Source organism: Pagrus major, chromosome 14 (genome assembly GCF_040436345.1).
Source record: "Pagrus major chromosome 14, Pma_NU_1.0".
NCBI classification, from domain to species: Eukaryota; Metazoa; Chordata; class Actinopteri; order Spariformes; family Sparidae; genus Pagrus; species Pagrus major.
Genome location: NC_133228.1, coordinates 3,961,655 through 3,971,776, shown reverse-complemented (window position 1 = coordinate 3,971,776; position 10,122 = coordinate 3,961,655). Strand labels below are relative to the sequence as shown.

The window sequence follows — 10,122 nt, the reverse complement described above, 5'->3', positions numbered from 1 at the left end:
AGAAAATGCGGGAGCTGTCCCACAGCGTGACCTTCCCCTACATTGCTCAGCCGGAAGTTCCCCCCCATTCAACATTTATGGAGCACTTGAAGACTGAGAACGCTGAGCACTCTGTGACATCACAAGGAGTCCATGCAGCTCGAGTGCATGCTGTCATTAAAGCAAAAGGGGGACAAACTGAGATATTCTGACAGTTTGGTCAGAAACATGCACACAGTAGCCTGCTGGAGGTCATTTTATAGAGCCCTGGCAGTGCTCCTCCTGTTCCTCCTCTAACAAAGAAGCAGATACCAGTCCTGCTGGGTTGATGCCCTTCTACAGCCCTGTCCAGCTCTCCTCGTGTAATGGCCAGTTTCCTGGTATCTCCTCAATGCTCTTGAGACTATGCTGGGAGACACAGCAATCCTTTTTGTGACTGCACGTATAGATGCGCCATCCTGGAGGAGCTGGACTACCTGTGCAACCTGATTGGGTTGCAGGTACCGCCTCATGCTACCAGTAGTGACAAGGACACTAGCAGAACTAAAACTAGAGAAGAATCAGTCAGGAAGGAAGAGCAATTGTCTGTGGCCACCACATACAAAACTGTAACAGGGTAGACCTGTATCATTCACACTCAACTTAACTTCACAGTATTGGGAAGGGGAGGTGTGTCTGATTACCTCCACTGAAAAGTCTATTTAGGTCCACATGCAGGAGACATGTTTTTTTAATTAGGTTTATGAATGCTGGACTTCCCACTTTACTCAAAGGCTGCAGGTCTCCGACAATATATTGCAAAACCAGGTTGTCCAGCTGCGGCTGGGAGATGAAGACAACGGAGCCGCTACTGTACGCCGTTAATGTGATTTGGGTGGAAGAGGATCTGTTTTGGCTCGCCATTGTTGTGTCTTTTGATTTTTTATTCACTCGCACATACCTTGAAAGGCCAGCTGGGTGCTTTAGTTCACTGTGCCGTTTCAGGTTTGCTGTTGATGTTGTTGATGTACGGAGTTGCTTCTTGAAATCCGGCGGGCAAAGTTTACACAAAAAGGTAAGATTTTTCCCACCTGGATCATTACTGACCTTTTCATAAAATTGTTTTAAGTAATCATATTGTAGTGATATGAGGCATCATTGCCATATCAAACTTAGTTTTGCTGCACCACCGCCCCTCTGGCTCATTAGCCAATTGTTACGCAGACCGAGGGGATAAAAGTAGGTCGTGCTCCTCCTCCTGACCTCTCGCTTCCTGCCTCTTCGGCCCGTCCACTTCCGGGTCGTGGTACTCGCCACTAGCATCTGAGCACAGATCTGGCGTTTCCACTGCGGTCGAGGCGATTATTTGGTGTGTTTGCTGCTGCCGACCGGAGCATTGTCTGCTGGTCGTGTGCTGCATGCATGGTGGCTGTCTTCCCCCGCTGTGTGATTTTCTTCACCCCTCTCCCTCTTTGGATGGGACGCTAATATCCCCGGACTAATACCGGAGTAATGGATGCTAAAGCTAATTAAGCTAAGTAAGCGCTGCTGCTCAATCACGGCACCTGGGCCACTGCTACGTCACTACCGCTGCTTCGCCGCTGTTCTGCCACTGTGTTGTTGCTGCTGCTGCTTGCTGCTGCTGCTTGCTGCCGCTACTCTGACGGCTTGGTGTGGGTCGCTGTTTGGCCACTGTACTGTGTTGTTGCTGCTGCTGCTTGCTGCCTACTCCGACGGGTGGTGTGGGTCGCTGTTTGGCCACTGTACTGTGTTGCTGCCGCTGCGCCAACGGCTCGGTTTGGACCCGGTCGGCCGCCTTTGGTCCACCTGCTTCCTGCTACTGACCGTGTGTGTGTGTGTGTGTGTGTGTGTGCGTGTGCGTGTTTTAAAGGCAAGCCGCCGAGGTTTGGTGTTATTGTTTATTTGTTTATCTTCTGTTTAATGGCTGATTTTCTTTTGGTAATTTCCTAGTATTTTGGGTGTTTATTGTTTTTTGTTGGGGTAATTTGTTTATTTTGAGAGTTGATTGCAATTAAAGTTTTTCTTATTTGTTAAACTTAAATAGTTATGGTTAATTCTTGAGTTGATCTCTGGCCAGAGACTCTTGATTTCTTGTCTTGGTTGGTTGATTTATGATTAATTCAATATTTTTTTCAGTTTATTATCTATAGTTTGTTGGCACAAATTATAAAATGTTTTTTTTTCTTTAACTGTGGGCCCTCCTAATTGTGTTTTCCTCTTCCCCTAGTGCTGAAGGCCGACGGTGTTGGTGGTGGTGGTTCCCCTGGGTGGTGGTGATCCCCTTGTGTGTTGTGTGATCCCCGTTCAAGATTTTCTTTGTGCACGTCACCTTTTTGCTGTGAGTGGGGTGTTCTCCTTTTTCTTTTTGGATGTCATCTCCCCTATCACAACCCCTCCTCCAGCCGGTAAGCCTCAGCCTGAACCCCCCCACTTTCTCCAGTTGGGCTCCTTTCTCCTTTTTTTCCATTTAGTGCCAAATCTTGTGGACTTTTAAATAATAAAAGTTTGTATATGTGAACATTGAACTCCGTCTCCTGCCCTCCCTGAGTGAACGAACCTGAGTGTCCTCTTTCGTAGATAATAATTGACCTATTGTACGGGTCCTTGGGCCCTAACCCAAGGTGGCGTTGTTGGTATTTGGTACATAACATGGTAATAACCCTCGTGTTGCCACAAACTTGGCGTTGTCGGCAGGATAAACTCTGTGGAGGTGGAGACGTGTGTTCCATGTTTTCTTTCTTTCTGTCCTATTGCTTTTCAGATTGCCTTTTTGTGTGTGAATGGGTAGCAGCTTAAGTCGAACCAGCGGTGAGTCCATTGTGTTCTTTTGGTAGTCGTGGCTCTAGTGTTCAGTTTAGCCGTAACTGTAGTAATGGAGGGAGAGCTACAAGAGTTGAGGGATTTGGTGGCACAGTTGAGGGCAGAGAATGATAGATTGCAGCAGGAACAGGCTGTGGCTGTGCCTGGTCCTAGTGCTGCACCTTCCATTCCTGCTGAACCTCTTCCAGCACCGTCCACTTCTACCGCTCCTGTAACAGAGCGACTGGTCCTTGTACCCCGAGATAGGAAGTGCCCAGTGTTTAGGGGTAGATCAGGTATAGGGCTAGAGGAGTGGATTGAGGAAGCTCAGGCTTGCATGAGGGCTCGCCACCTGTCCACATACGATCAAGCATTCTTTCTTTTTGACCATTTAGAGGGAGAGGCGCGTGAAGAAATAAAATATCGCTCGACCACTGACAGAGGTGACCCAGCTAAAATCATTGTGGTTTTGCGAGAGTTGTATGGTTGCGCCGACTCGTACGTTGCCTTACAGGAGGCGTTTTTCTCGAGGCGACAACAAGATGGGGAGACTCTCCAAGAGTTCTCCCTCGCGTTAATGAGTTTGATGTCTGCGGTGAAACAAAGCGCTCCAAGCGAGATGCCAAATGCAGATGTGTTGTTGCGCGATCAGTTTATTGAAAACGTCATTGATGGTTCCCTCCGTCGAGAATTAAAACAATTAGTACGCAGGCAGCCTACAGTCTCTCTGCTGGATGCTAGGGCAGAGGCAATTAGGTGGGAGCGAGAGGGATTGCCAGGGGGGGTTCGGGGCCGAAGCCACTCAGTTCCTTCATTGATGGGCTTGCAGTGTGGTGTCCAGACTGCTCCTTCCGTAGCTAGTCCACGCCAGGCTTCGGAGCTGCAGGAGGTGAAACAAATGCTGAAGCTCCAACAGGAACAGCTTAACCATCTCACCGACACTCTTGCTCAGCTGCAGATCAATCAGCAGCGTAACCTTTCTTCTTATCGTGGCCCAGTCATCTGCCGGCGATGTCAGCAGCCTGGCCACTTCGCCAGGGAGTGTAGAGGAGAGCGTGTCCCTTCTCAACCTTCAGTGACCGCTTCTTCTCGGCCAGCCTCTCGGCGGGATCCAGCTCAGCATTCGGGAAACTAGCGCCCGTCGAACTGCGGAGCCAAAGTTCGAGGGGAGCTGCTACTGGCTCACCTGTCACGTTGGGGGATGGGAGAGAGGCTAAGCTAATCAGCGCTTGTCCACACATGGACATGGTTATGGGGGGAGTAACAGTTCCTTGCTTAGTGGACACTGGGTCCATGGTGTCCACTATCAGAGAAAGCTTCTTCCGGCAACACTTCGCGACTTGGGACCAAGACAAACTTCAGTCTTGCCATTGGCTTCAGCTTCAAGCAGCCAATGGATTGCCCATCCCATATCTCGGCTACTTGGAACTGGAAGTCGAGCTTTGCGGTAGGACTTTGCCAGGGTGTGGGCTACTGGTGGTCAAGGACCCTCCAGCTGATGCTTCTCTTCCTGCCCCAGGTGTCTTGGGGATGAACATTTTACGAAGATGCTACAGCACCTTGTTTGGGCAACATGGCTCTGCCCTGTTTAATTTGCCCACCGTCACTGAAGCACCAAGGTCTGTGGTGCAGGCATTGCAGAGATGCCATCAAGCCTCTCTGACTTCTTCTTCAGATGTCATTAGCAAGGTCAAGCTGCGAGGCAAGAAAGCTTGCCGTATCTTTGGTGGCACTATGCAGTTTGTTCCAACCACCTGTTCGGCCCAGTACTCTGGGACTGTTGTGCTCTTTGAGCCCTTGGATCGGGGCCTTCCTGCTGGGCTGCTTGCATCCCCAGCACTGGTTAGAGTTGAGGGAGGTACTGTGTACATACCTGTTGTAAATGTTGGAACTGCTGATGTGTTGCTTTACCCTCGTACAGAGGTTGGTGCTTTGCGTGAGGTCGGTGTGGTGAGCTTACCTTCTGGTGTTAAGGAGGTTCCATCTTTCTTGGCCACCGTTGCATCCCAGGCTGTAGTTTCTACGCTGCAAGACCAAATAGATGCGGTTGACCTATCTGTTTTGTCAGCTGACGAACAGAAGGAAGCCCGACTTCTTCTTTGGAAATATGCTTCTGTCTTTTCCTCCCACGACAGCGACCTGGGGTGCACCAACCTGATAGCGCATGAAATCCGGCTTTTGGATGACACTCCCATACGTCAGCGCTATAGGCGTATTCCGCCATCGGAATACGAAGTGGTCAAGGAACACATCAACCAGCTGCTTAATGCGCAGGTCATCAGGGAAAGCTGCAGTCCATTTGCATCACCAATTGTGTTAGTTAAGAAGAAGGATGGTAGCCTGCGCTTGTGCGTAGACTACCGGCAGCTTAACAACAAGACCCGAAAAGACGCATTTCCTCTTCCTCGGATCGAGGAATCGCTGGATGCCCTCACAGGAGCCCGCTGGTTTTCCACTATGGATTTAGCCAGTGGGTACAATCAAGTCCCGGTGGCAGAGGCCGACCGACCCAAGACAGCGTTTTGCACTCCTTTCGGACTCTTTGAATGGAACCGCATGCCTTTCGGGTTGTGTAATGCACCCAGCACTTTCCAGCGACTCATGCAGCGGGTTTTTGGAGATCAACAATGTCAGTCATTGCTTTTGTATTTGGATGACATTGTGGTCTTCTCCTCCACCTTCCAACAACATCTTAAGAGGCTGGAAGTGGTCCTGCAGCGGTTACAACACGAAGGTCTGAAAGCGAAGTTGTCAAAGTGTTCGTTCTTTCAGCAGGAGGTGCGTTATTTGGGTCACATCATTTCAACCGAAGGTGTTTCCACCGATCCAAGCAAGGTTGAGGTGGTAGCCAACTGGCAGCCCCCCACCACCATCTTGGCGCTGCGGTCCTTTCTCGGGTTCGCAAGTTACTATCGTCGCTTTGTGGAGGGCTTTGCCAAGTTGGCTGCCCCTCTACATCGCCTTGTAGCTGAACTTGTGGGGTCCAAGTCCAGACGGTCTGAACCACAAGTGGTGGAAAAATGGACAGGGGAACATCAGCAGAGCTTTGATGCTTTAAAATCTAAGCTTATCACCACACCCGTGCTGGCATATGCTGACTTTTCCCTTCCTTTTATTTTGGAAGTTGATGCAAGCCATGGAGGCCTGGGTGCAGTGCTCTCCCAGGATAGAGAAGGAAAGGTGCGGCCCATAGCCTTCGCCAGCCGAAGCTTAAGGCCGACTGAACGCAACCCCGCCAATTATAGCTCCATGAAGCTTGAGTTTCTGGCGTTAAAATGGGCTATGGCGGATAAATTTCGTGAGTACTTGCTAGGCCACAAATGCATTGTCTTCACAGACAATAACCCGCTCAGCCACCTGACATCGGCTAAGCTTGGAGCCCTGGAGCAGCGTTGGGCAGCCCAACTTGCGTCGTTTAATTTTGAGATCCGTTACCGTTCGGGCAAGAGTAACACGAATGCGGATGCTCTGTCTCGCTTGCATCCTCCCAGAACCCTAGATCTTGAGACGATGGTCTCCGGCACATCACTTCCTCAGCCCTTGCAACAGGTTCTTCAGGTCAGGGGGCCTAGAGCCTGTCAGGCTGCTGTTCAGGCCCTGCCTCAGTATCTGCCGGCAGACATTGGTGAACTTCAGCAAGCTGATCCTGTGACCCAGGAAGTTCTTGTGTTTTGGCAGCAGAAACGATACCCGAATCATGACGAACGTAACCGGTTATCTCCATCAGCCTTGGTGCTTCTCAAGCAGTGGGAGCGATTGATTGAGCGGGCCGGAGTGGTGTACCGGCAAGTCTCTCGCTCCGACGGGGGGGAAGTAGTTCTCCAGGTGCTTTTGCCAGCTGCTCTGAGGGACAAAGTCCTCATGGAGGTCCACCAAAATCATGGCCACCAGGGGTTGGGCAGAACTTTGGAACTGCTCCGGCAGCGGTGCTATTGGCCGGGGATGTCGTCTGATGCGAAGCGTTGGTGTCAAATGTGTGAGAGGTGCCAAGTGGCTAAGGACTCCAGGCCACCAGCTCATAGCTTTATGGGACATCTGCTGGCTTCAGAGCCTAATGAAATCCTTGCAATGGATTTCACCCTGCTTGAACCCACCCATAACGGGCTGGAGAATGTCCTGGTGCTGACGGATGTTTTTAGCAAATACACCCTTGCCATCCCCACTCGTGACCAGCGCGCCTCTACTGTGGCACAAGTGCTCGTCACGGAGTGGTTTTCGAAGTTTGGTGTTCCAGCCCGCATTCATTCCGATCAGGGTCGCAACTTCGAAAGTGTACTTATTCAGCAGCTGTGCTGTCTCTACACTATCGAGAAATCCCGCACCACACCGTACCATCCGGCAGGTAACGGTCAGTGCGAGCGTTTCAACCGCACTCTTCATGATTTGCTGCGCACTTTGCCTCCCTCTAGAAAGCGTTGCTGGCACTCCTGTCTACCTCAGATACTGTACGCTTATAACACTACTCCACACCAATCCACTGGGGAATCCCCCTTTTTCCTCATGTTTGGTCGTGAAGCAAGGCTCCCTGTTGATTTCTTGTTGGGAAGAGTGCAGGATCCTGTAGACGGGACGGTGAATGACTGGGTCCGGGAGCATCAGACCCGGTTACACGTGGCGTTTGAAGGCGTCCGGGGTAGGCTAAAGGAGGCAGCTCAACGCCGGAAGGAAAATCATGACCAGTCGGTCCGGTCAGAACCACTGGTGGAGGGCCAGTTAGTGTTTTTAAAGGAGTTTGGTTGGAAGGGTCGTCATAAGATCCAGGACAGATGGAATCCTGTGGTGCATCGGGTGATTAAAGCTCCCCCTGGTAATGGTGCGGTGTATACAGTTGCACCAGAGGACGACCCTGCCAAGGTCAAACGGGTACACCGAACACTGCTTAAAGCCATAGTTGGGATGGCTGCTTCAGGCAACAACCATGCTCCTCTTCCCATCTCACTTGGCCGGCCAGCAGCGCTGGCGAGCTCGTCTGATGACGAGGACTTGATGGCTGTGGTAAGGGACACCATCCTCCCTCCCGCTGGTCATGCTGCGGGAGAAGTCCAACCGGCTCTTGCATCGGCGACACCCGTTGCCTCAACAGCCCCATTGCCCCCTGCTCTTTCAGTTCCTTCGGCCTCTCCCTCTTCTGGGAGTAGCGACACCGCTGTGCTACGTACAGTACCTTTACCCTCAGCACTTCCTGCCCACTCGATGGTACGGCCTCCTACTGTCAGGGCCGCTCCCGTGGCAGTCCTTCCTCCAGGGAATGATGAAGCTGTCAGGCGACGGACGACCCGATCTACAGCTGGTCAACATTCAAACCTCCATCACTTACCCAGGCCTGCCAATGAGGTGGCTCATGAAGGGCCTTCAGCCGTTCAGTCAAGTGCTGTGTCTGCTTTCTTTAGACCATGGTCTTAGAGGCTATCTTTCAAGTGCATCGTCGGGTCGACGATGAACATGGGGGGGGTGGATTGTAGTGATATGAGGCATCATTGCCATATCAAACTTAGTTTTGCTGCACCACCGCCCCTCTGGCTCATTAGCCAATTGTTACGCAGACCGAGGGGATAAAAGTAGGTCGTGCTCCTCCTCCTGACCTCTCGCTTCCTGCCTCTTCGGCCCGTCCACTTCCGGGTCGTGGTACTCGCCACTAGCATCTGAGCACAGATCTGGCGTTTCCACTGCGGTCGAGGCGATTATTTGGTGTGTTTGCTGCTGCCGACCGGAGCATTGTCTGCTGGTCGTGTGCTGCATGCATGGTGGCTGTCTTCCCCCGCTGTGTGATTTTCTTCACCCCTCTCCCTCTTTGGATGGGACGCTAATATCCCCGGACTAATACCGGAGTAATGGATGCTAAAGCTAATTAAGCTAAGTAAGCGCTGCTGCTCAATCACGGCACCTGGGCCACTGCTACGTCACTACCGCTGCTTCGCCGCTGTTCTGCCACTGTGTTGTTGCTGCTGCTGCTTGCTGCTGCTGCTTGCTGCCGCTACTCTGACGGCTTGGTGTGGGTCGCTGTTTGGCCACTGTACTGTGTTGTTGCTGCTGCTGCTTGCTGCCTACTCCGACGGGTGGTGTGGGTCGCTGTTTGGCCACTGTACTGTGTTGCTGCCGCTGCGCCAACGGCTCGGTTTGGACCCGGTCGGCCGCCTTTGGTCCACCTGCTTCCTGCTACTGACCGTGTGTGTGTGTGTGTGTGTGTGTGTGCGTGTGCGTGTTTTAAAGGCAAGCCGCCGAGGTTTGGTGTTATTGTTTATTTGTTTATCTTCTGTTTAATGGCTGATTTTCTTTTGGTAATTTCCTAGTATTTTGGGTGTTTATTGTTTTTTGTTGGGGTAATTTGTTTATTTTGAGAGTTGATTGCAATTAAAGTTTTTCTTATTTGTTAAACTTAAATAGTTATGGTTAATTCTTGAGTTGATCTCTGGCCAGAGACTCTTGATTTCTTGTCTTGGTTGGTTGATTTATGATTAATTCAATATTTTTTTCAGTTTATTATCTATAGTTTGTTGGCACAAATTATAAAATGTTTTTTTTTCTTTAACTGTGGGCCCTCCTAATTGTGTTTTCCTCTTCCCCTAGTGCTGAAGGCCGACGGTGTTGGTGGTGGTGGTTCCCCTGGGTGGTGGTGATCCCCTTGTGTGTTGTGTGATCCCCGTTCAAGATTTTCTTTGTGCACGTCACCTTTTTGCTGTGAGTGGGGTGTTCTCCTTTTTCTTTTTGGATGTCATCTCCCCTATCACAACCCCTCCTCCAGCCGGTAAGCCTCAGCCTGAACCCCCCCACTTTCTCCAGTTGGGCTCCTTTCTCCTTTTTTTCCATTTAGTGCCAAATCTTGTGGACTTTTAAATAATAAAAGTTTGTATATGTGAACATTGAACTCCGTCTCCTGCCCTCCCTGAGTGAACGAACCTGAGTGTCCTCTTTCGTAGATAATAATTGACCTATAGTACGGGTCCTTGGGCCCTAACCCAAGGTGGCGTTGTTGGTATTTGGTACATAACATGGTAATAACCCTCGTGTTGCCACAATATGAAGATGCCGTATTAATGGGGGAGGCAGAGTCTGAGGTAGTGCTGCTGCCTTCATTTGTTTTTGCCTCCATGCTTCGCATTTTGATGACGCATGCGGCGGTGCGACTCTGTGGTGGCTGGTGTTGCCAGATTGGGTGTTTTTTCCGCTACATATTAAGGCCTGTTTACGGTGTGTTTTAGCTGGGTTTTCGCCTGGAAGGCTCTATGGAAATCTGGCACTCTCTTGAACGAAGTTAAACTGTGAGAGAGCACCGTTCACAAACACCAGAATGAACACGTTCACAATAACGTTCATCAGGCAGAAATACAGTACGTTCAGTTCACG

General features: G+C 50.7%; 1 long non-coding RNA gene across 2 annotated transcripts; it reads left to right on the top strand.

Annotated features, from left to right (window-relative positions):
• Positions 1–1,120: 1,120 nt before the first annotated feature.
• Positions 1,121–9,643, top strand: LOC141008540 (uncharacterized). Of its 2 annotated transcripts, XR_012180083.1 has the most exons (3): positions 1,121–2,384; positions 8,431–8,635; positions 9,346–9,643. It is a non-coding gene; the product is annotated as an uncharacterized lncRNA (long non-coding RNA). The 2 variants fall into 2 exon arrangements; XR_012180082.1 differs by lacking the exon at positions 8,431–8,635.
• The last annotated feature ends 479 nt before the right edge of the window (positions 9,644–10,122 follow it).